General features: G+C 39.2%; 1 long non-coding RNA gene across 1 annotated transcript in view; it reads right to left on the bottom strand.

Moving 5' to 3' along the window:
• LOC119147604 overlaps nt 1–23,615 on the bottom strand; it is a 33,176-nt gene that overhangs the window by 5,681 nt on the left and 3,880 nt on the right. The window lies entirely within an intron of this gene.

The raw sequence follows: 23,615 nt of genomic DNA, 5'->3' as shown, positions 1-23,615 counted from the left end.
TTTGCATTCCGGAAACAATACTTTTACGTTGCCACTATATCCTTGCAACAATTATAATCTTCAGGTGTCTATTTTTTTAAACTAATGCTTTTTATTCATAAATAAAAATGGGATTGAAAAAAGAATGCTGGCAAAGCTAGTAAAAGAAAAAGCCTTTTAAGCAAAAGCATTCTGGTCATCATTCTCCTAAAATGAATATAGAAGAAAACCTTTAATATGGTGTCTTAATACTATAAACAAGAGTTAACTGCTTCCCAAGAGCAGTGGCATGAAGGCGCCACAATATTAGCAGTATCGCAGCAAGTAACAGGCTCTGATGTGACAGAATAATAATAGAAAATACATCTATTTCAGGAAGAAAACATACTAACTTGTAGACAATTTCACACAGTGGAGAGATACTGAAAACAACTTAAACTGGCTTCCTAAGAAAGATGGTAGGATATTAGCCTACTGCCTCTCTTTCCTGAGAGACACAACCAAGTGCATTACAAAGAAGAATATGAGACGAGTGCTATTTTTGAAAAAGGGTGGTTAACTATTTCCACTAATACTAATAACACTTGGGTCTTCATATAAAGTTTTCCATCTCACAGCACTTTGCAAATGTTGTTTTACAGTGCATTTCAGCCAGGGAATTAAAAAGAAAAGCACTGTCAAAGGGAGGAAAAAACATGCCCAAACCATTTCTGTTACTGCCAAGAACACTCATCTCCTGTGTCCTCATCCTTACAAGTTCACACCTAGAGAAGGCTGAGTATCAGAGTTATGGAGGGAAGGGTAAAGGGAAACAGGCTGACTGGAAGGAAGCAGTGATGGGAAAATAAGGGGCAGGAAAACCTTGGAGGAAGTACAGTCTGATAGAACAGAACGTGGAAAGCTCACACAGTTTGGAGGGCCAAGACCCAGAGGTAAAGATGGTTCATGAACATTCATATAGACTGCCAACCACCTTGGCTAGTAGACCACAGATATGACAACCCTGCACTGCACTACGTAGTTCTAGTGGGGTATACGGCACCTGTTGCACAATGAATAACGTTTCACCATGATCTAGGGGACAAAATAAAGAAGCATCTAACTGAAGCTGCTAGGAAGTTTAGTAGACAACAGGTAATCCTCTACACTACGGATGGGTTTGCTTTTCCCACAACTGCTAAATGAGAAAAGGCCCTACTTAGCTCCTAGGCTAGTGGAAGACAGTTTTGGTCCACCTGTCAATATTAAGAAGTGTATTTCTTTCCATTATATCATTATTCTGCTACAGGGATCAAGGAATGAAAGAAAAACTCTGCTGTGCAATTCACTAGAGCAGAATACAAAGTTCCTCTTCCAAAATATCCCTCAAGCAACATCTCTGCTTTGTGTCCATCGCTAGTAGAAACTATAGTCTGTCATATGGAGTTCACTCTAGACACTGCATTGGCTCAGTTCCAGCAATTACCTGGAAAACACTGTTTCAGCTACTAAATCTTCAGTTTTAATGAACTTACAAAACCAAATCATCCCCAGCAGTGAACAACTGCACTCCTCAGTGTTTAGGCCTCATAGGAACAGTGACTGCATGTGTCACCCCACAAGGCCTACTCTCTCTTAGACAGCTCTTCACCATCCCTAGAAGTCAGGCTTTATACTTAAAGTTAATCCCTCTGAATTTAGGCAAGGTTTTAAAGATGGAACAGTGCCCCAGTTGCTACAGTTTCCTTCACACCAAGAAAAAAAAAAAAAAAAAGGGGGGAAAAAAAAGGAAAAAGCTGAAAAAACTGCTAGGGACCTCAGCAGTGCAATTTCTAGATAATACTGCTGTTTAAATGAACAACAATGCCAAAAACATTTATTTCTAAGATCTTCAATTCTAGCCACGCTTGAGCTCTGCAAAATAAATTGCACACTAGGAAAAAAGCAAAATACAGTAGATCCATTCACCTTTTCTATAGTAGATCTCTATTCTGATGCAATGCTCCCCCTTGTTTAGTAATGTGGGAAGGACTGCAATTTCCTGTTGTATCAATCCCAAGGAATGCAAGTCCCTGCTAAGAAACACAAAATCTGTGGTAAAAATCCCTGTTACAAATATGACGCTTAGAGAAGCAATGTGCAAGAGGCTTCAAGTGTTTAGTTACTATCTAGCCATGTAGAATGTAGCACATAACACTGAAAACATCACTTTTTCACCAGACGCTCATTCTACCATCTCATATTAATTCTATCACCAGGTATTTAACCCTATCTGACCAGACTCCCCTATGTCTTACCCCTGTGCAATTATTTACACTTATTTTAATTTGCAATAAAGAGTAGGTAAGGTGGCCATCCAGTACTGATGGGACATATAACATCCTCTTTGTAATAGAACAAAGTGCTATGCATTGAAGAATTTTTAAAAATACCCAAATACTTAAATATCGATATAGCACCACATAGACAAATTGAATAAAATGTATAGCAAAAAACCTACTTGGAGACAAATATTTTTGTCTTAGCAAACTGCGGATTTAATCTTGAAGAAGTCTAAAGCACATTGTTAAAAATAATCTTTCCAGAGCAGACATAAACATTCAGGTAAACTTCTGTTTACTTCTACTATTGTTTGATCATTGTTGTCACCAAGAGCCGAAGTAACGGACCACGAATTCACATCACCTTAACTCAGGGGTCCTCAAACAAACGGCCCACAGGCCGGATACGGCCCCCCAGGGTCCTGTCCTCAATCTGGCCCCCGGTATTTACAGACCCCCCCCTGCTGGGGGTTGGGGGGGGAAACCAAGCAGCTGCAGATGACTGCCTGCCACTTCCTCCGCGCGCCGCCCCCCTGGTTAAAAAGTTTGAGGACCCCTGCTTTAACTACTGAAAAATTAACATTTACTATGGAATTGAGCTTACTTGTATGTTGTCAAAGGTCATTTTCAAAGGTTTCAGGGCAGAAAACGGAACACTTGATGTCATCAAAAGTGAGATAAATGACTGGTGTCTGCCCCTAATACAGTGCCATACAGTTAACAATACTGTGAAGAAACCAAGCCATATTTGCCATAGAATTTTGCTTTGTATCCCATATCTTCACTCCCTGTCTTGTTTGCATAACTCTGTTGCCTTGTATAAATACACAATATATACATTTTTCTAAGGAGAATACATCTGGGGTTTTTTGCTTTCCCATCAAGTTTGAACTGTCTTTAGCTTGGTAGAATTAAGATGCATGTAGGAAAAAAAAAATTTTAAAAAAAGCCTTTACATTATTCAACAATTTTACATGAGTACAGAACTGGGAAAAAAACATCTTTGAAGCACACATACCATCATACTGTGGCATTATATTACCAGGTGGTTATAAAACATGATGCTATGTGAAATGATGATACACCTGTGTCACACAGAGGCGCTGTGCTGGACCTTGTTCACACCAACAAGGAGGGGCTAGTGAGGAAAGAGAAGCTCACTGGCAGCCTTGACTGCAGTGACTATGAAATGGTGGAGTTCAAGATCCTTAGGGAAGCAAGGAGGGCACACAGCAAGTTCACTACCCCGGCCTTCAAGAGAGCAGACTTTGGCCTCTTCAGTGATCTGCTTGGTAGAGTACCACAGGATGAAGCCCAGGAGGGAAGAAGGGCCCAAGAAATCTGGTTAATAGTCAAGGATCACCTCCCCCAAGCTCAAGAGCAATGTGTCCCAACAAAGAGGAAGTCTGGCAAAAAACTAGGAGGCCTGCATGGATGAACACGGAGCTCCTGGACAAACTCAAACACAAAAAGGAAGCCTAGAGAGGGTGGAAGCAAGGACAGGTAGCCTGGGAGGAATACAGAAAAGTTGTCCAAGCAGCCAGGGATCAGGTTAGGAAAGATAAAGCCCAGATAGAATTAAATCTGGCCAGGGATACCAAGGGCAACAAGAAAAGCTTTTATAGGTACATCGGTGATAAAAGGAAGACCAAGGAAAATGTGGGCCATCTCCAGAGTGAAATGGAAGACCTATTTACCTGGGATAGGGAGAAAGCTGACGTACTTAATTTTTTTGCCTCAGTCTTCATCAGCAAGCGTTCCAGCCACACCACCCAAGCCACAGAAGGCAAAGGCAGTGACTGAGAGAATGTACTGCTCACTATCAGAGAAGATCAGGTTCAAAAACACCTAAGGTGCACAAGTTCATGGGGCCTGATGAGATGCATCTGTGCGTCCTAAGGGAACTGGTGGATGAAGTGGCTAAGCTGCTATCCATCATATTTGAGAAGCTGTGACAGTCTGGTGAAGTTCCCACTGACTGGAAAAGGGGAAACGTAACCCCCATTTTTTTAAAAAAGGAAAAAGACCCAGGAAACTACAGGCTGGTCAGTCTCACCTCTGTGCCCAGCAATATCATGGAGCAGATCCTCCTGGAAACTATGCTAAGGCACATGGAATACAAGGAGGTGATTGGTGACAGCCAACATGGCTTCACTAAGGGCAAATTGTGCCTGACAAATTTGGTGGTCTCTTACAATGGGTTTACAGCATTAGTAGATAAGAGAAGGGCAATTGAGATCATCTACCTGGACTTGTGCAAAGGTTTTGACACTGTCCCACACAACATCCTTGTCTCTAAACTGGAAAGACATGGATTTGATGGGTGGAACACTTGGTGAATAAGGAGTTGGCTGGAGGGGTCGCACTCCAAGAGCTGTGGTTGACGGCTCAATGCCCAAGTGGAAACCAGTGACGAGTAGCTTCCTCAGGGGTTCATACTGGGACCAGTGCTGTTCAGCATCTTTGTGGGCGACACGGATAGTGGGATCGAGTGCGCCCTCAGCAGCTTTGCTGACAACACTGAGCTGTGTGGTGCAGTCAATGTGCTGGAGGGAAGGGATGCCATCCAGAGGGGCCTTGGCAGGCTGGGGGGGTGGGCCTGTACAAACCTCATGGAGTTCAACAAGGGCAAGCACAAGGTCCTGCACCTGGGTCAGGGGCAACCAACCCTCGGTATCAATACAGGCTGGGAGGAGAATCTATTGAGAGCAGCCCTGAGGAGAAGGACTTGGGGGTGTTGGTGGATGAGAAGCTCAACATGACCTGGCAATGTGCACTTGCAGCCCAGCAAGCCAACCGTACCCTGGTCTGCATCAAAAGAAGCGTGGCCAGCAGGTCTGTGGAGACGATTCTCCCCTGTTGCTCTCATGAGACCCCACCTGGAGTACCGCGTTCAGCTCTGGGGGCCCCAGCATAAGAAAGACGTGGACCTGATGGAGTGAGTCCAGAGGAGGGCCTCAAAGATGATCACAGGGCTGGAGCCCATCTCCTATGAAGACAGGCTGAGAGAGTTGGGGTTGTTCAGCCTGCAGAAGCAAAGGCTCTGAGAAGACCTTATAGCAGCCTTCCAGCACCTAGAGGGGGCTTATAAGAAAGATGGGGATAGACTTTTTTAGCAGGGGCTGTAGCGATAGGACAAGGGGCAGTGGCTTTAAACTACAAGGGGATATATTTAGGATAGATATAAGGAAGAAATTCTTTACAATGAGAGTGGTGAGACGCTGGAACAGGTTTTCCAGAGCAGCTGTGGATGCCCCATCCCTGGAAGTGTTCCAGGCCAGGCTGGATGGGGCTTTGAGCAACCTGGTCTGGTGGAAGGTGTCCCTGCCCATGGCAGGGGGATTGGAACTGGGTGATCTTTAAGGTCCCTTCCAACTCAAACCATTCTGTTTCTATGACAGAGAATGTTAGCTGCTTTGGAATAGTATCACTTGCTGTTCTGAGAAAGAAAAATTCCAAGATATCAGGAAACTTACATAATGGCTGCATCCAACACTGAAGAAAATTACTTGAAATAGTTTCAACTTCACCACCCAGAGCATACATTAAATGCATTATCTGTATTGAGCTCTGCTGCATCTCTAAATTTAGTGAAATGCGGTTTTCACCGAGGCTAATGAAACTGGTAATCCCTATGGAAAGTGAAATTTCAGCATTTTCTTTATTCAGTGGCTTCTTATTTTCCCACCAGACCACCTCAGGCTATGATTTATCAGAGCTGAGAAGCTAAGGTTTGAGGGCCTTTTTAAATATGTGGATAGGAAAACTTTTTGGAAAACTTGGTGTTGAAGGAAGAAGTGATAATGATGCTATTGCACTACTACAGACTCAGAACAAGGGTAGTAGGCACCTAGCCACTGAAATGGCCTTCTTTTGTCTGAGGTCTAAAATAGAAGTGTAATTAGCAGAAGGTTTTCCAAAGATTATTGGGTTGGTTTTTTTCCCACAAGAGGAAAAGCCTATACTCCTATTTCAGTGGGATGTGGAGCTGTAGTTCTGCATAATGCTAGGTCACATAGCAGTAAACATTCCTTCTGTCTTAACTGTGGGCACGTAACCACAGTTCTATTGAACTTCCTAGATGACACAATTTGGAGCTTATATTGGTTTCATGCTTTTGTGATAACTCTATGTCACTACAGATGCAGCTGCTTCCCCCCAAAATTGAAGTGATACAGATCATCCATCCCCAGCTAGCATAAAGTCAACAGGAGCAAACCTAGCCTGCAAAAAAATTTCAGAGAAGTCTGAGCCATGTGAGTGGGGCGTTTTGTCTTGTGGCCAGGGTGGTTTCCATCCAAGACTAAGAGCTCTAATGTTGGATTTACTGTATCACCATGTTATAGCTCATACACAGATCCAAAGATCAAAGAATCCATGTGATGCTCAGTAAAAAGTTATGAGGATGGGACTTACCTCTAGTTTAAGACATCCAACATAGGGTTCTACATGTGAGTTAGATGTCCTCACTCCCACTGTAGTTAGTGGAGAACTGATCAATATTACCGATAGAATCCAAAAGCAATTCAGCTCAAAAGTCTGTTCTGAATTTGGCAGCTCTTAAGGCCAGCATGGGTAAGAGCACTGTTTCTGTGCCCATTTGTATGCAAATGAATGATGCATCTGTCAACCCACTTCATTACTTTCAGCTCCTGAACACAAATGACCAAGGGCCCACGCGTAGCAGGATCAATCATACAGCTTTGTCACAAGGCTGAAATTCACATCCCTACATACCATAAGGGCCACTCTACTTCCACAGCGTGATCCCTATGTATCTGTACTTCATCTCTGTGTCTTTACATCAAAGATCCACTTAAAAGCAAACAAAACAGAAGCATAACAGTTCAGATTTGGTTTCACACCAAAGCTCAAATCGTATAATTTCCTATCAGCATTAAGTCCTCTTGGAGAAATATATAATGGCATAAGCACATAAAATTACCTAAATGCCTGAGGTACTGAGCTGCCTGCTGAAGCATATACTGATGCTATACATCCTGTAGGCAGCTTTTGATGACTGACACCCAAGAAAACCAGTATGGAATTTAAATCTCCCCCTACGCAGACTTCTCAAGCTCTCCATCCAATAATTACACCTCAGCATTACAGCAAGCTTCAAGCACCTTTTGAAGCTGTGACATTTAACTGAAAATGGTTCACCTGTCAGCAAAAGTTTGTACGAAGATGCTAAAGATATCCCCTGCAGATCAACTTAAAAGCTTTTCAGTTTGATTAATAGCTGAGAGTCTGATTGTATTAGTATTAGCTAATTGATTTGGGGAACAAAAACCTATTGCCTTAGGTTTAGCCTGTCTTACAACTGCCCTATAGTTTGCTGGTAAAGCTGAATAGTCAGAGACAAAGTCTTACCAGATGCAGCAGAGACTGAAAATTGGATGTTTTCCAGCTCAGCAATTGGTATAGACGCTATCTGGATTATGCAGTCCCTTATTAAGAAGTGTCAAGGATTAGCCAGAACTAAAAACACTTGTGGGATTAGGGATTTATTTATACGGGGACAATCAGGAAAGTGAATTAACTAAAAATGTTACTTTAAAGAGAAGCTGTAAAACTGCATTAAACCCTAATGTGGATGTTCTCCTTTAGAATTACATTTGAATGATCTAACTTCACTGTAGAAGTAAATTAAATTAAATTAGGACCACTTGAATTCTGGATAAGAAGGTCCTTGGAGGTTTTAATGATGTTTAACTGATCTATTTCTAAGTCACATCTTTGGTTGACTCACATTAATTTTCATGAATTGCTCCATATCAAGACAAATCTCAAGTCCTGAAATGAGGAAACTCTACAAAAAGAAAAGTGACTGCTAAATTAATGGGAACAAAACATTTCTAAAAACAGTTGCAACATGGCTTGTTCATCTGCAAAGGCAACAAATAGTAAGTAATCACAATGACTCCAGACCTGTATACTGAAGAACAAGATTCAGGAACAAATAAGTCTTCTTGTGACACTCAAGTGAGGCTCCTTCTGTACTTCTCACATTGTTGTTTAGCTACTCTTACACCAATATTTTAGATTTTAGGAAACTTCAACAATTGTGGAAGGCATTTAGATCAAAGTTAAGATTTATAATTAAAGAGCTGTAAACTATTGACATTTCAAGAAAGCAGCTTTTTTTTTTTTCATTCCAACATTCAACTGTTGGAGTCGAACAAAACAAAACACAAACCTCTTCTTTTTTTTTCATTTCTGTAATCTGTGTAATCCATCATCGACAACTTCTACCCAGTCTAGTTATTGTGTGGTATTAGAAAGCCAATGGGACAAATGGATGTTCAACAACCCAAACATCCCATTTCCAGAGGGGAAGGAACCGCATGGCTTTATAGTATAATTGATACGTGAGTCAAAGTATGCACCAGTTTGTTTATTGTAAATTCAGCGAACTTACCATTGTCATCTTTCTATTGTGTATCAAGTTCCTTCTGTGCTTCTACTTTCTATAGAACAAATGCTATTACAGATACTCATATTTGGGGTGTGCATAAGACTTCATTCCCTCATACAAGGCTTCCTTGTCCTCAAGAGGTAATGTAAGAATATGCATTTTAAATTTTAATACTAGGCATCATAAATAGGCTTTCCTTACAAAGAGATAGTTTCTCGAGTTCCTCATATGACATGCAGTAATGAGCATCATATCACTGTAGACAGGTTATAGTAATTACAGTTCAGAGAATATCTCTATACTTAAGAGGTGAAAAAAAGGCTGGAACCAGGCTAAAGGATACTGAGCCATTGCTTCAATTCCCTTTGTCTTCACCACTGTCAGTAGCTAAGGGTAAAAGCATCCATATTATGTGTCAAAAGAAGCAAACTTGGATTTTCCTTGTGCACAGGATAATCTGGGAAGGCCTGACCTCTGTTGCTAATAGCAAACACATATTTAGATTAAAATACAGGTCTTAAAATATCTTGCTCTTGAACACATGCACCTACAAGGATGTCGTGTCTAATTTAGGCCTTTTGGGAGGCTTACTATTTTCACATCATATTTTACTGATGTCTTAGTATAGTTGCAGAAATAAAGTACATGTCAATTCAGTAACAACCATGCTTCAAAAACTTTCTCCTCACTTAAAAGAATAAAATAAAAAGATACTTCGTACCAAAATCCAAAGCCATTTCGTTATTTACATTATGTCTGAAACAACATTCATGCTACCAGTGTTGTTAAAGGAGCAGAAAAACTAAAAAGCTATAGCAAAGCTTACCTTAGCACTTTTTTCTTTTTCCATTATGGAATGAAGACTTCAGCATTTTCATTAATAATTCCTGTTGGTTGACTCATTACATCATCATTTTCATTAGAACGGAAATATAACTTTCCTATTACAGAGCAAAATGTACAAAAGTAGGGAGGGAGTTGCATTTATGAACAAGGTAGAGAATGCAATCTGTCTCTGAACTTCCAGGACAACACCAGGGGCTAAAACTAGAGGGGTTAAGGGGAGGAAAGTCTGCCAGCTTTAAAACTAAAGAGGAAGCTAATTTAACCTTGACTTCCTTAGTGTTTATGAAATCCTAGCATCCAAGCAGACCTTCAAATGAAAAAAACAACTCTGCTTCTCAGTTACTCTGGGGTGACAGGGACTGCAGAACAGAGACCATGGTTCTGCAATTCTGGTATGCTGTGCCCATCAGAATATCCTGATTGTATTTTCTACTGGAAAAGATAAGTTAATTGTTGCTTTTTTGGGCCCTGAACCAGTAATGGCTTAAGCACATACCTAAAGCCTTCTGATTTAAATACTGTATGTTTTTCAGGATTGTGATTGTCTTCTCGTTATGAGTTTGTTCAGACTCTTCCATGACAAATACAACAAACAAAACTGCAAAAGGCTGCCTGGTTCAGTAAAAAAAACCCCACATTGCTTTCTGCTGACTTAATGAGCTGGATCAGCTCATGAGTAGTTGAACAAGCAACAGCCCATAAAAAAGAGGTTGGACCATGGGCAGAAGTGGGACCAAGGTAGAACAGAATCTGAAATCCTCCTTTCAACAGTAGCAAACTACTAAACGGGCTTGGAGATCTCATCTCTTTGCAAGTTTTACAGACCTAAGTATGACATCTGAAACTACACAAGCTTCAATGCCTTTTTCTCTTCCCTTGCTTCCCAGGGCCACAGTTCTGCTAGATCTGTAAAAGGGAGCTGTTAAACCTTGCAAGATTTAGAAAAACAGTTGTTTGTTTGGTTTTTTTTTAATTAACGTTCAAGTACTTCTAGTAGCTTCAGGGCATCAACACAGTCTTATAGGGAAAGACCTGCCTACTTAACAATAACCCCGATGCTTTCTCATGCTAATCAAGAGTGTTAAGTCTCCAGACAAGACATTTTTTTTTTTTCAAAAAGCCAAGTCTTTTGCTGTAAAAATGACAATTCCTTTTCAGTTTCCATCCTCTCAAAAACCAGCTTCTGCAGTTAAACCTGAATCCTTTCCAAGTACTTTCTTTCGACTACACATCACACTCCAAAATTTAGAAGAAAAAAGTTTTCCTTTATGAAAGCCAACATTAAAAGCTTTTAATAAAAATTGTTTTACAACTTTAACCATAAACCTGCTACTGGAAGACTATATTTTCAAGGTGCACTGCAAAATATTTAGGGGGAGATGTACAGAAATTTGTCTGGATTTTTCTGTAAATAATTATCAACATGCACTGGCAGACTTCATTGGAATGCGCTAAAGAGCAGTAAAAAAATGTCTTTTTCTATCTATATTTAAATCAGACCTTTTTTCAAAAGCCCATTTCAGATCAGAAATTTTTTGCTTAAACCAACATTGGAAGAGATGAACTATTAAAAAAAAAAATCCCCACAAATGAAAAAAAGGATTATCCAATTTTATTTTCTACCCAGTTTTGATTAAAACTCAGTGATAAAAACCCTCAGATGCTATCCCACATAATAAATTGATATATAAGCAGCATCTGCAGAAATCCTAAAAATACATGCATCTTTCAATGCATATTAAATATCATACACCAAACTCATCAGCCTTCCACTGTGAAATAATACAAGTACAGGTCCCACAAGGTCCCACATGACAGTCTTTCATGCTGCCTTCTGCTTTTTTCCTGGACTAGAAATACTCTCATGACAGGTTCTTTTATAAAATTTATCATAAAAGGATAAAATTGATGGTATTTTCATTCTGATTGTTACCTCTACATACCCACAAATACATCAGTGGTTTTAAGCAGCTAAATCTTACCATTGATTGGAGAACAGAAAACAGATGTGTATGTGTGGAGGAAATGTAAGCATAGGAAGGAAGGAAAGCAGAACCAAATGTGAACACCGGCACACAAAATACGGTGGTAGCAAGTAGGGGATGTAACATATGATGGAACACTGCTCGTAATTTGAATATTCTTTTGGACTGGTAAATTCATAGTGCTTATATAACTAAGATTCTTCAGTTGTTAGCAAGCAAGCATATGAATGTATGAGTAGAAGAATGGTAAGAAGGAACAACAATTGAGAGAATGCATGGATTAATCAGCAGATAAGCAGGAATATAGAGATGATTGACGGAATAAAAGTGAGAATGAAAAGCAGAGTGGCTAGACGCTCTCTAGAGTCTCTGGAGACCGATATTTGCAGCAGTAAGGCTGTGGCTGTAAGGTGGATGGAGCATACACTGAGTATGGTATGAAACAGCCGGAGACTGGAGGAGAGAATGCATGTATGAGGAAAGGCCATCTTACTCAAATGCAAACACCCTCTCAATTATCCTTCTTAGTTCCTACTTTCAGAGTTATAATTGATTCCACTGTTGAAGGTAACCGAAGAGTGTGCCAGGAACGTTTGGAAATTAGAAATGGACAACAAAGAATCCAAAGACCAACAATTTGGATAATTTCCAAAGGCTAGCCATTAAAGATCTGTCTCAGCTTATCTCTAGAATGCAGATAAAATATCTAGCTACCCTACAGAAGATATTGAGTTGTCGGCAGCAAAGCTCTTTTTAATACATGGGGTACTACAAAGGTGTTAAATATTATTATTGTTACTAGTACTAGGAAAAAACAATAAAATAAAGTATTGAACAAAGGGCAGCACACTGTAATATTGTTACATCCTGCCTCAAAAAATATCTTTTTCTGTCAACAGTAATAAAAATATACTTAAAATATACATAAAAATGTAAGCTTGTAAAAATAAATCTCAGAAAAGTAATCTAAGGAGGGTGTGAGTGATATAAGAAATTGGCATTCGTTTGCTTGATTGCTTCTATGCTAAATGACCTGGGGATTGGGCTGAATACTCTAGACTCTCATAAGATTCTCTGTTAAAGTTGATTTATCCAAATCCATTGCTCTGTCAGAATTTGGTCATTTATGCACCTGTTGGGGAGAGAAATCAAATACTATAAACTCTCAAGGCAGTGATGAACTCCTGTATTGTAATTTTTTTCAGTCTGAAGCCACCACAGATCACTTAGATGTTGTGAATGTCTTTATTCCCTCCACAGGAGTCTGTACACACTGACCTTTCTTTACCCTATGCAACTTTGAGTGGAATAAAGAATATGCTGGTTTGCCACTAGGCAGCATAGCTTGGGTATACATATCCAAGATGACTTAACTAACCTGTTTGGTGACTGACAAAAGTCCACCCCAAAGCAGGATGAGTCTCAGTACAGACTGTTAAAACCTAAATACATCAAACAGCCTAAATTGAACTCCAGGCCCCTGTCTGGCTATGCTGTGCTTGGTACCCAAGCTAGCTGTTTTAAAGCTAGCTCAGGCGTATCACGAGGAGCTATAACGACATTGCTAGATTGCAGTATAGATGTATGATATGAGAGATGACTGTGGATATTCATCAGCTTTAAAAATTAAAAAATGCTCGGGATAAAAGCAGGAAAGAGACAAAGATAAAGGAAATAAGATTTTACTTCCTGGAAATTGCCATTTGGACATAAAGCCTGATTAATGAAAATTTGGCGATGTTTCTAGCATCTAATCACATTTGCTCAGGATGATTTTCACTTCCACCTGTCCTGGTTATCCACTAAATTCCTAACCAGTGAACAGCATGTTTCCTCAGCCACCTGAAGCTTTGGTGGGAAGATTTCTCACTGATCCCTGTCCAAGAGGTTCTGATCCCAGTCCGAGAGGTTCTTCTCAGGAATACCACACAAATTTCGAATATTTCTGGTTTTAGCTTCCTGGGCAACAAGCTTGTTCATTTGCTTATTTTGCCTTCACAATTTCAACAAGCAAAAGTAGTAGAACTCTCCTCAGATGGGAGCACTACTTTCTTATGGATTCATTTTTACCTCACTTCATGTTTTTACTTTCTTCAAGCAAAATATCCCACAGGCATCCTATGCATAAAATTAAAGTCCTTAGAAAAGAACTTAGACAAATGTCCAATCCAACTTACTTTATAAGTCATTAAGTACTTAAAACATTTTAGCATGGGCATAAGTCCATGAACATTTTTGGGAAGGGAGGCAAGCAAGTCTAAGGCCCTTATCATATAGAAGGGAAATATCAGGAAGTTGCTGCATGTAATTAAAGGATAAAGGCCATAGGAGTTTCAATCCCTTTTCTGGTCATGAACTAATCTACAGCTATGTAGGCAATCATGTTATTTCATTAAGGTACAATTCATTAAGGAACTTAAGCCTGCTAAACTGTAACCATGAATGATACTGTTACCAAGACTAGAACTATTGGAAGACCTTCATCTATTGGGATTCTAGCTATTCAGAATGTGAATAAAAGTTTTATTTTTAAAGTTTTAATATTAAAGATATATATATAATTTTTAAATTAGAGAGAATACTATATTTAGTTTGATATGAACTGCTTTAGCAAGCTATATTTTTAGGCTTGTTTATTTAAACTGACCTGTTTTCAATTCTGAGATTTCTATTAAACATCCTCTCATTGTTACACTCTTACACAGCATGCCACTGTTAGGAGGTAAGTTGTCCCAAAGAGGTGACAAATAATTGTATTTATGGGCAAATAGATGTGCTACAGTGTTTTAAAACACTAGAAATAATTTCTGTTGCACCTTCTAGCAGAAAGAGTACTAGTTTCATTAAAGGGCAAACCAAAATGAAAGCGAATGTTAGCTTTTTAGGGCTCTTTAATGTTCTTCTTGATCTTTAATCTTTTAGAGAGATTAAAAGAACAAGGGTGTGCAATTTGTTTGAACAACAACATTGTTCTTTCAGAAGGAATGCCTATAAAGATCTGGAGTGCTTGGCAGCAAGAATTATTAAGGAGTAGCAAAGACATGTAGACATGAATTTAAAATAAAGATAAAATTTACAAATCTCATTTTGCTTAGTCTTTTGTTTACCTGTCATTACGATTAGCAGTACGTTAAATGACTGTGATAAGAAGTTATGGTAATAAGAGAAGCTTTTTATTTTTTAGTCAGGATATATTTGAATTTGTTTCAACAGTATATCTTCTCTCACTCTTCGGGGGGGGGGGGGCCCTTACTGCAACAAAATATACATGAAAACATAACTCCAAAACCTCAACATTTGCTAAGGCACTTGGATATATATAGCATTGGACTGGAAAATAATTTTTTTTCTCGCTACCTAGCCCAGAAAAGATCAGATAACAAACTGCTGTCCTTCAAAATATATCTATATCCATCTACCTATCTATATATGTATGCTAAATAGAAAGTAAAATATAATGAAATAGTTTTGAAAAAGGTGTTCAATAACTTCCCTAGGGAAGCAGTCAAAATCCTGTTACTTGCAGAGATATTTAAAACTAAATTGCATAGATTTCTGGAAAAGTTAATGGTACAGAACCATTTTGCAGGAGCAAGGTGATGGACTATGTAACCTGACAGGTCTTTCCTATCTCTAGATTCCATGAATCATATAGTACATGAAGATGACCAATTACTTTTTTTGTTTGTTTGTTTTAACCAATAAAATGAAAACCAACATTTTATGAAAACTCTGTCCTTCATTATTCTGGGAGATAATAAGGTTGAGAAGTCTGACAAGTCCACTAATGGTTCTAAAGTTGCAACAAAATAAAATCAATTCTTTAGACTTAAGTACCATTTCACAAGTACTATATCATATTCACACTTCTAAAACATTACCCTTCCTGACATGCTTACATTTGATCACTGTCTAACACAACTTTCTATACGCCCAGCAAAGTCATACCCAAGTCATACAGGCAAATGAAGGTCACACATTAACTATTTAAGCCTGATTTGAGTTGTATATCTACTAGTCAAGTTAAAGCAATACATTATTGATCACATCAGTAAGAATTCCTGAAATGACACAGTGGCCTGGAGGCTTCCCAGTCTCACCTGGGATATTTGCCGAAATGTCTAAAGTTAACATTATCACCTTGAGCTCCACCTACAGCCACTTATGAGAAAGCTGCTCTGCCATGCAATTCAGGCCACCTACAATCCAAAAAAAAAAAAAAAAAAAAAAGACACTGAACAGAGGGTCTCAGTTATCAATCCCTGCTCCAACAGGGAGTGCAGTCTGAGACACTCCTGGGAGCTCAAATGCAAATCCCTCCTTGGAAATGTTAGCAGATAATGCTCTGCATGACCCCAGCTACTCATCTGTTACAGCAGAGAGCTGTGGCTGACTCTGGAGTGGTAATAGCCCCAGCTATTGCTTTGTCCTGTCCCCAGGGAATAAAAGGGTCATATACTGGAACCACAGAGAGTTTCCTATAGAACAGAAAAAGTAGTAACTGGGCTGTGCCTATCAGCTACTCTTGATTACAGCTGGGTGGGTCTTGAGTAACTTTGGGTTCCTCACACACTCACCTCCCTCAGGATACATCCCATGCCTCTACTTGAGAGCATATACACCTCCATCACCAAAAATAATCTGAGACTACTTCTGTGGGCTGATTCTTCCAAAATAAATATGAATAACTCTTACTGACAACAGTGGCTTAATCCTGTTTGCAGAGTGATAATAGAGTTTGAGCACAATGACTAGTATTATATTGGATTGGAGTAGGAGGGCAGGTGATGCCTTGCGCTTTCTCTGTGCTTATGTAACAGTATGGAACAGTGCACAAATCCAGCCCTTAGGCTGCTGAAAGGTACCTTATTACTGTCCAGCATTTTATAAGTCCTTAATAAAATAGTAACATCAATATATATCATGATACACCTGCCAAATGCAACTTTGAGGGATGGAGGGGGGAGGGAAGGGAAAGGTATTTATGTTATGCTTCTTGCATCTGGGTTGCTGAACAGCAGAATTATATTCAAACTGCATTCAAGGGAAACATATACTAAGAAGCACATACAGAAAGCAAAAGTATTTTCACCAAACCTGGGAAAAATGCTCATATATTTTGATATATTTTTCTTTGCATGCAATTAAACTCTTTAGGGACTCAATTCAGCAAAACACTTCAGTGCAAGATTAGCTCCATGCTCTTCAATGGAGCTATTCACATGCTTACAGAAAAATACAAGCTTAAGTGCTCAACTTAAGGCTTACACATTTCAAAAATTTTAAAACTACAGTCTTCAAGTAAAACAGGCCAAAATAGATTTTATAAAAATGGATCCTATAAAAATATTCCCAACTTGTAAGCAACTTCTCTCCCATCATCGAGAATCTGCAGGGATATCCTCACCTCATCCATTGTTAGAGAGAATCCTCAAAACTGTCTGTTTGTTATATCCAGATATATAACCAAGCTACAAATATCCAAGGCAACCTGATCTCTTAAAGGGAGCACAACAATTTTTTTTTTTTTTTTTTTTTACATCACAGATCTTGTGTTAATTTTCCTAGAAAAAATGAGATTGGGAACAACATACCTAGAAAAATGTCAAGAAAAATGCTTTCTTGATCCAATATCTAAACCAAAGTGCTTCTGCAAGAAGTTATCACTCTGATTCTGATTAAGAGTCAGCAACAGCATCATCTTCCTGGCTTCTAGGAAGGACACGATATAAAAGACACAAGTCTTAACGCATACGTCACCGTAAGTGTGCTCTGGCAGCACTTCAACTCACCTATACCGAAACCTTCACAGGAAAATCTACAGATTTTTCTCCTTTCAGTCTCCATTCTTCTGTCATGGATTCAGCCCAGTCAGAATCCAAGCAACTCTATCTTCAAAAGAATTTGAAAACTCACAGCAAGAAATGCTTAACTTTATTACTGTAGGCAAGTTGTTTAGATTAACCAGGTAGCTAAGCACCAAGAATGCTCCTGCTGATTAGGATTTCATATGTGCTCCTTAAGGCACAGGCATTTTTCTTTTCCCTCCACCACAGTCACAGGATAAAAGTTTGGGATTTAAACAATTGAAGTCGAGTCTTGCACAACTATCATCATAGTTTTCTTCCTTTCTGCTTCAGGTATCACAGTCAGTACCCTTGTAACACAGCTGAAGTGCAGGATATTTTGGCCTATCTGGTATTATGGTTTAAGAATAGAAGTTCATCTCCCATCAAACCAAAACATATGTCAATCTGCAGAATTCTGTTCTTCAGAGCCCTAAGAAAAGTAGATTTTACTAGTTTTAGGGACAGACATTCAAAACAGTCTAAAAAGTAAAATACACTATCGCATCCTTACAGTTGTTCTACTCTACATGTGAACTCTATTCATCTGCAGGCAGGACTGGGGCAGCTCCTCACTCACAGCAGAAGACCCTGTACTAGACCAAGAGCATAAACACTGCAACAGAATAGCTGTTTTCAGCCCTTTTCAATTCTTATACCCCAAGAAGTTTTTCAGTGAAGATGTATTTCTCCATAGTCAATCTAAGGCTATGCTTCCTTTTGCAAACACCTTATAGGCAGCCACGATGGAGACCCACTGACCACACTTTGAAATCTGTCAACAGTGTTGTTACCAGAAGAACTGGCCCCTGTGGTTCTGTTCCTCCAACGGGAAAAAGCTCTATCATATGTAAGTTAGGCCTAAGAAACTGTATCTTTCCAAAAATTCAGAACTGACTAGATACACGGGTTGAAACGCAGTGTTTGTTTGCTTGTGACATATATACACTGATGAGCTTGTTTTGAACACTTAACATCTCAACTCTGCTGCCTGTGTTTTATTTATAACTCCAGAGCATTTTTCAAGCCTTGCAGATGCCTGCAAGTAAGGACTACATGAGCAGAGGAAAGGAGGCAATGCCAGTAACTATGTACCAAGAGGCTCAGAAGAGCCATAATACTGTTTGGCCAATTTAAATATTCATTCTTTCCTTGTTAACATTAAGTCTTTCCACATTCAGTTTCTCAGTTAAACAAGAGGTGAAGTGGTTTACATAGCAGTGCTTTAGTGAGATAGAACCTAATTACAGTTAATTCCCAATACACAAAAGGGTGCCTTCCCAACAGTTAATAAAAAGTGATGATTAGGAATGATGAGAGTACTGCTTCCAAAATGAACTTAAGATAAAGCACAAGTATGTCTAATTACCATATTTAAAACCTGCATTGAAAGGTATTTATTTCTCAAGGATGGGTGGAACAAGTTACAATTCTATCTCTCATCTTGGAGAAAAGGAAAGCTTACGTATACATTTCTAACAGACCTACCTAGCACTAGTGCTTCAGAAGCTGAATGCTTCCTTATCAAGAAACTAAGTGCCATGAGGTTGACTGCATAAGTAAAAGGATAATGCTACTATATGGAGACAGAGGAACTAAAATATTGATATTTCATTTTTTCATCCCGCTGGGAATCTGCCATTCTTCAGGTTGTTCTAATATGTGACAGACAAAAAAACTCTTTGCCATCATAAATGGATATGATTCAGGACTGAACACCTAAAAGCACTCAGGGTTTGACCTTGCATTTCTGAATGTTTAGGAGTCTCTATAGTACTCCACAACATAACTGTATTATGCTGACGGACAGTGCTTATAATACTCTGGAGGTTCTGGCTGATCTTCAGAAGCATATCTCTATCTCAACTAAAATAGAGAATTACACAAAAGATGGTCAGTCTTTGCACTTAATATTCACAGCTTTCCTAGTTTCTAGCTGTGAGAGCCAGTATTGACTGTATTAATAAAAATTCGCTCCCATCACATTAGAAGAAACTACATAAAACTTCTACTTGACAGTTTAGGTTAGGACAATGCACGCTAAGTTACAGGCCACAGTAGGGTGGAGTCACTACAGCGAAACTTTCCCAAGCCTGACAAAATTACTCTAATGCTGTTAAAAGAGCATTTGAACAGTCTTCACCCTGCTGTTGCCTGACACAATAAGTTAATGAAGAAACCTAGGAAGTCACAGACTAATACAAGTCACGTTTCTTTCCAGAAGAAGGATAATTGTTGCAGAAATAAGAAAAGATTACCATGCCTAATAATTCAAATGCCAGTAATTAACAGCCCAATAAAAATTGCCTAGGATTTCCACACAAATCTTACCATCTGCCTGCAATAAAACCCACAGAGTATATCTTTGCTTCAAGTGGAAGTCACATGAAGGAGATGTAAGTAAAACCGATTCAGCAAATTAAAGAACATTGTATGTCAAGATAATGGGGGTATTTTCTCTAAGAGAGCCCATTATCTTAGAAATTCCTGAATTTATTCTCAATATTAATAAATAACATCCTCTCAAAAGAAAAAGTTGTGTGACTCCATAAATGCATACAACCTCTGTGTCTTTTCCAACCTAAATGATTCTATGATTCTGTAATATTTAACGTGTGGTGTTTTATAAACAAGAATAGTAAGTAATAAAAAGACCTTCGAGTAAAGTAAAAAATTCCTGGCAACCAGCAAAAAGATACTGTGATGCAGATGGCTTGGTCACATACCCTATCCAGTTTGCCTGTGTGGACTTGGAAATCTATATTGGATGCACGTAGCAAGATTTTGGTAATGGGGAGACTGGAGGGACAGCCTCTATAGGGAGAGGTCAGGGGCTACCATATGCTGGACATCAGTGGTTCCAGACGGCTTTGCAATGGACCCACTGCAGGTCAAGGCTGAGCCTATCAGCCAAGTTGGTGGCACTTTTATGAAAACATGTCTAAGAAAAGAAAACACCAGCTAGACAGAGGGGGAGGGAACAAAAAGATTTAGAAACAACGGAGGGAACGCCAAAGGCAGAGGAGGACTGACAAAGGGGAGGAACTGCTCCATGACAGATACTCCCTGCAGCCTACAAGAATTGAACTTTATACCATGCACTTAACAGACAGCAACTACATTCACAAAATACATCTCTCTCAAATTAATGTTGATAAGGTCTTCGTGACATTGTGTGTCTGTTAGATGTCAGAAGACAACAGTAAGCATGGAAGCTCTCATACAGTTTGGATGCTGGTGCTATCCTGGTGTGTCTGCCCCTGCTGCTGCCCCCCCACCTTAACAATGTATGTCTGACACGGTAGATTATGTGGTTGAAAAGGCTCTTATGTACAGTATCAAAATTTATCCCAATGGTCCACACTTTAGGCACCAGTACAGGGAACAGTTGGAAGATTTGTTCATCTCTCATCCCCATGATTTTGAAGGTCAACAGTTTGGCTATGCCTACTGTGTGATCTCCACAGCACAAAGAAGCTGAAGCAATGCTGATCATACTCCTTTGTGCAAAACCAATGTGCATCTGTTCTCTCTCAGAAAAAAGAAATACTGACATGAGAGTTACCACACAGGTGCCAGTAACTTTGGATGGTCTCAAGCAACACTGGCTCCATGCAAAAATGAGGCAAAAATCCCACAAAGATGGGGGGAGGAGACAGGCAGACAGCATGCATGTGCCAGGAGAGCTATTAAATCAGCATTTTTAAGGCATTTTTGTATCTTCATGTTAAAGACAATTTCATGCAACCTCCCAAAGTGTTTTTAAATGCAGAAGTACAGAGAGTGTAAGAGGAAAAAACAAGTTCTAGAGAACAGCATTCACACCAGAAAACAACAGAGGCTTTTTAAAGTTATGAGATTGTTTGTTACATTAGGCTGATTGCTACATCAAGGAAGGAAAACAGGGCACATAACAGCCACGTAACTGGTCCAGTATGTCCTGCAAGTGTCTGCCTTGAACGGTGGCTCAGGTGCTTTGGCATCCTCTTGTCCTGTTTTTGCAGTTGTACTTGTTATATAGTCAAGAAAAGGATCTTTATTTTTGCATCAGGTTTATGTGGCTGCTTTCCTTTTGCAGTTAGAAATTCTCTTTTAGGAGATTAATTTGAAATACTAACTGGGTTTTTAGGTCTGGGAGCACCATCAGTAACTGGAATGAAGTATCAATATGGATTTCAGTGTCCTAAGACCTACAAAAGTGGAACAAATATTTAAAGGAGGGATGCATAAGAAGAGACTTTAGCAGTAAGGATTAATTATTGTGGGATCAGTTTTCTCAGGATAGGGTTTTAAACATTAAGATTCATTGTTCCAGATGAAACTGAGATTTATTGTTATCCAGATGAATTTCTGGCATGTGTTTTTGATTTTTTTTTATTGTAGATTTAAGTGCTACAGTCAGTTACAAAAAGAGATTCCTGTGGCAAGAACTGAAGACCTACAGATTAGACATCACAGACCACTGTGCTTCAGTTCACATGTGGACAGAAGTCACTAAAAGCCTCTTAACTTTTCTGCAATACAGCAGTATTTCCACTTTTGAAGCCTCTAACCATTTGATGACAGCCAAAAAAAATTCAAGTCATATTAAATCATAAAGTAGTCATTGCTGAATTCTCTTCTCGACAATGATGCAGTCCTCACTTCAGATCTGTATGTGAGGATGGGTTGAAATTACCTTATCCCAAATCACCCATAAGCTCCTCTTTTGTATTGCATTGTGCATTTTGGCACGTTTCACTCCACAACAAAATGACTTAAACTCCTTTGCAATTCTGATGTAGTTATTAATGTAGCAGTTGAAGAGAAAAATATCTACAAGTAGTCTAGAAAACAGCAAGAAGACAATTAGTTTGAATTGCTAGCAACAGAAAAGCACTAGAAACAATTCTTTGTAAACTTCTTTTTCCTCAAGGCTATGCAAGTTTGGACTACAAGCCCAATTATGGAAAAATACTGCACAATACTTAAAGAGAAATTTTCAGGCATGGGGAATCCTTTGCTGATACTATACTTCACCATTACATTTTTTTTCCTACTAAATTAGATACTGAAGTATCTTCAATACTGTAGAACTTACCACCTTAAACAACTTGCTCTAATTTATAAGCCAAACTAAAATCAGAAGAGTTAAGCTTTGATGAACTATGGTAATAGTTCACAGACAATGTGCAAACTACCTTCTTCCCCTTCCCCTACATTCAGTTGCTACCAGGAACTCTGTGGAATGTTCTGGTCTGAAGGAGGCAATGAAGAAAAATACAACTGAAGGGTGGTCAAAATTGTATCAACAAATAACACCCACAGATTTCAACAGGCTTTAAACAACAACATAAAACCAGTTTTCTTCCTCTGTCCCTCTGCTCTTTGCTGTTTCCACATCTCACTTGATGCTGTAACATGCAGCTGGTGTTACAGCTAACACCAGAATGCTTCTTTCCTGTGTTCTGCTCTCCCCTCTCACTTGAATCCAGTGTCAGAATTCACCTTCATCACAACTAAGCAGTAACAGATCCCATATATTTGAAATGGATATATCTCTCACTCCACTCCCCAGAGGTTAGATTTACCCTCCAGCCGGTTCCCTTAGCAGCTTTGCTGTTCCAACGTAACATTTTAATAAGACCCAGTATCTACAACTTCTGAGGACTTACCATTTACATGCTAAACACCAGTGTTCAGCTATTTGATGGGCCATTTAGTGATGTCCCTGAAGAAAATGGCCTTTCTTAACATTTTATTTTTTGCTGATCATCCCCAAGGCAGCACATCTCTTCTTACAAGAAGGAATAAGATGAAAGTTTTGCACAAACACTTGGCTGCAGCATTTGCCAAGAACAACCAAGTTTTCGTTAAGGTGCTTGCAAACACTAGAGGTGACAAAACAACACTTCAAGAAAGGTACTTCAGAGGTCCGCAGATTTTAAATGTTGCACAGCACTTATGGATGTGGGTTAGAATATACACATCTATAACTTGAATACGGTATTTTTTAATTTATTTAAAGAAAGTCTCAGTCTGTGCCTCTCCCTCAGTTTTTTGTAACAAGGGATGGGGACTTTGCAGAGGTGGTACCAGCCCACCAGAGGGAAAACCCCCATTTCTTCACAAGAAGTGAAGACAAGGTTGATAAAAAAGGTGCTGGCAGCAGCAGAGTATGCCAGGTGTTGGCTGGGGAGAGCAGAAAGCATTGTAACACCTTGCAGGCCTGTGTGTGCAAGCCAGAGTGATTTTTACCATT

The sequence above is a fragment of the Falco rusticolus genome, chromosome 4 (genome assembly GCF_015220075.1).
Source record: "Falco rusticolus isolate bFalRus1 chromosome 4, bFalRus1.pri, whole genome shotgun sequence".
Taxonomy (NCBI): Eukaryota; Metazoa; Chordata; class Aves; order Falconiformes; family Falconidae; genus Falco; species Falco rusticolus.
Note: the sequence above shows the minus strand (reverse complement) of the source record. Positions and strands in the feature narration are given on the sequence as shown.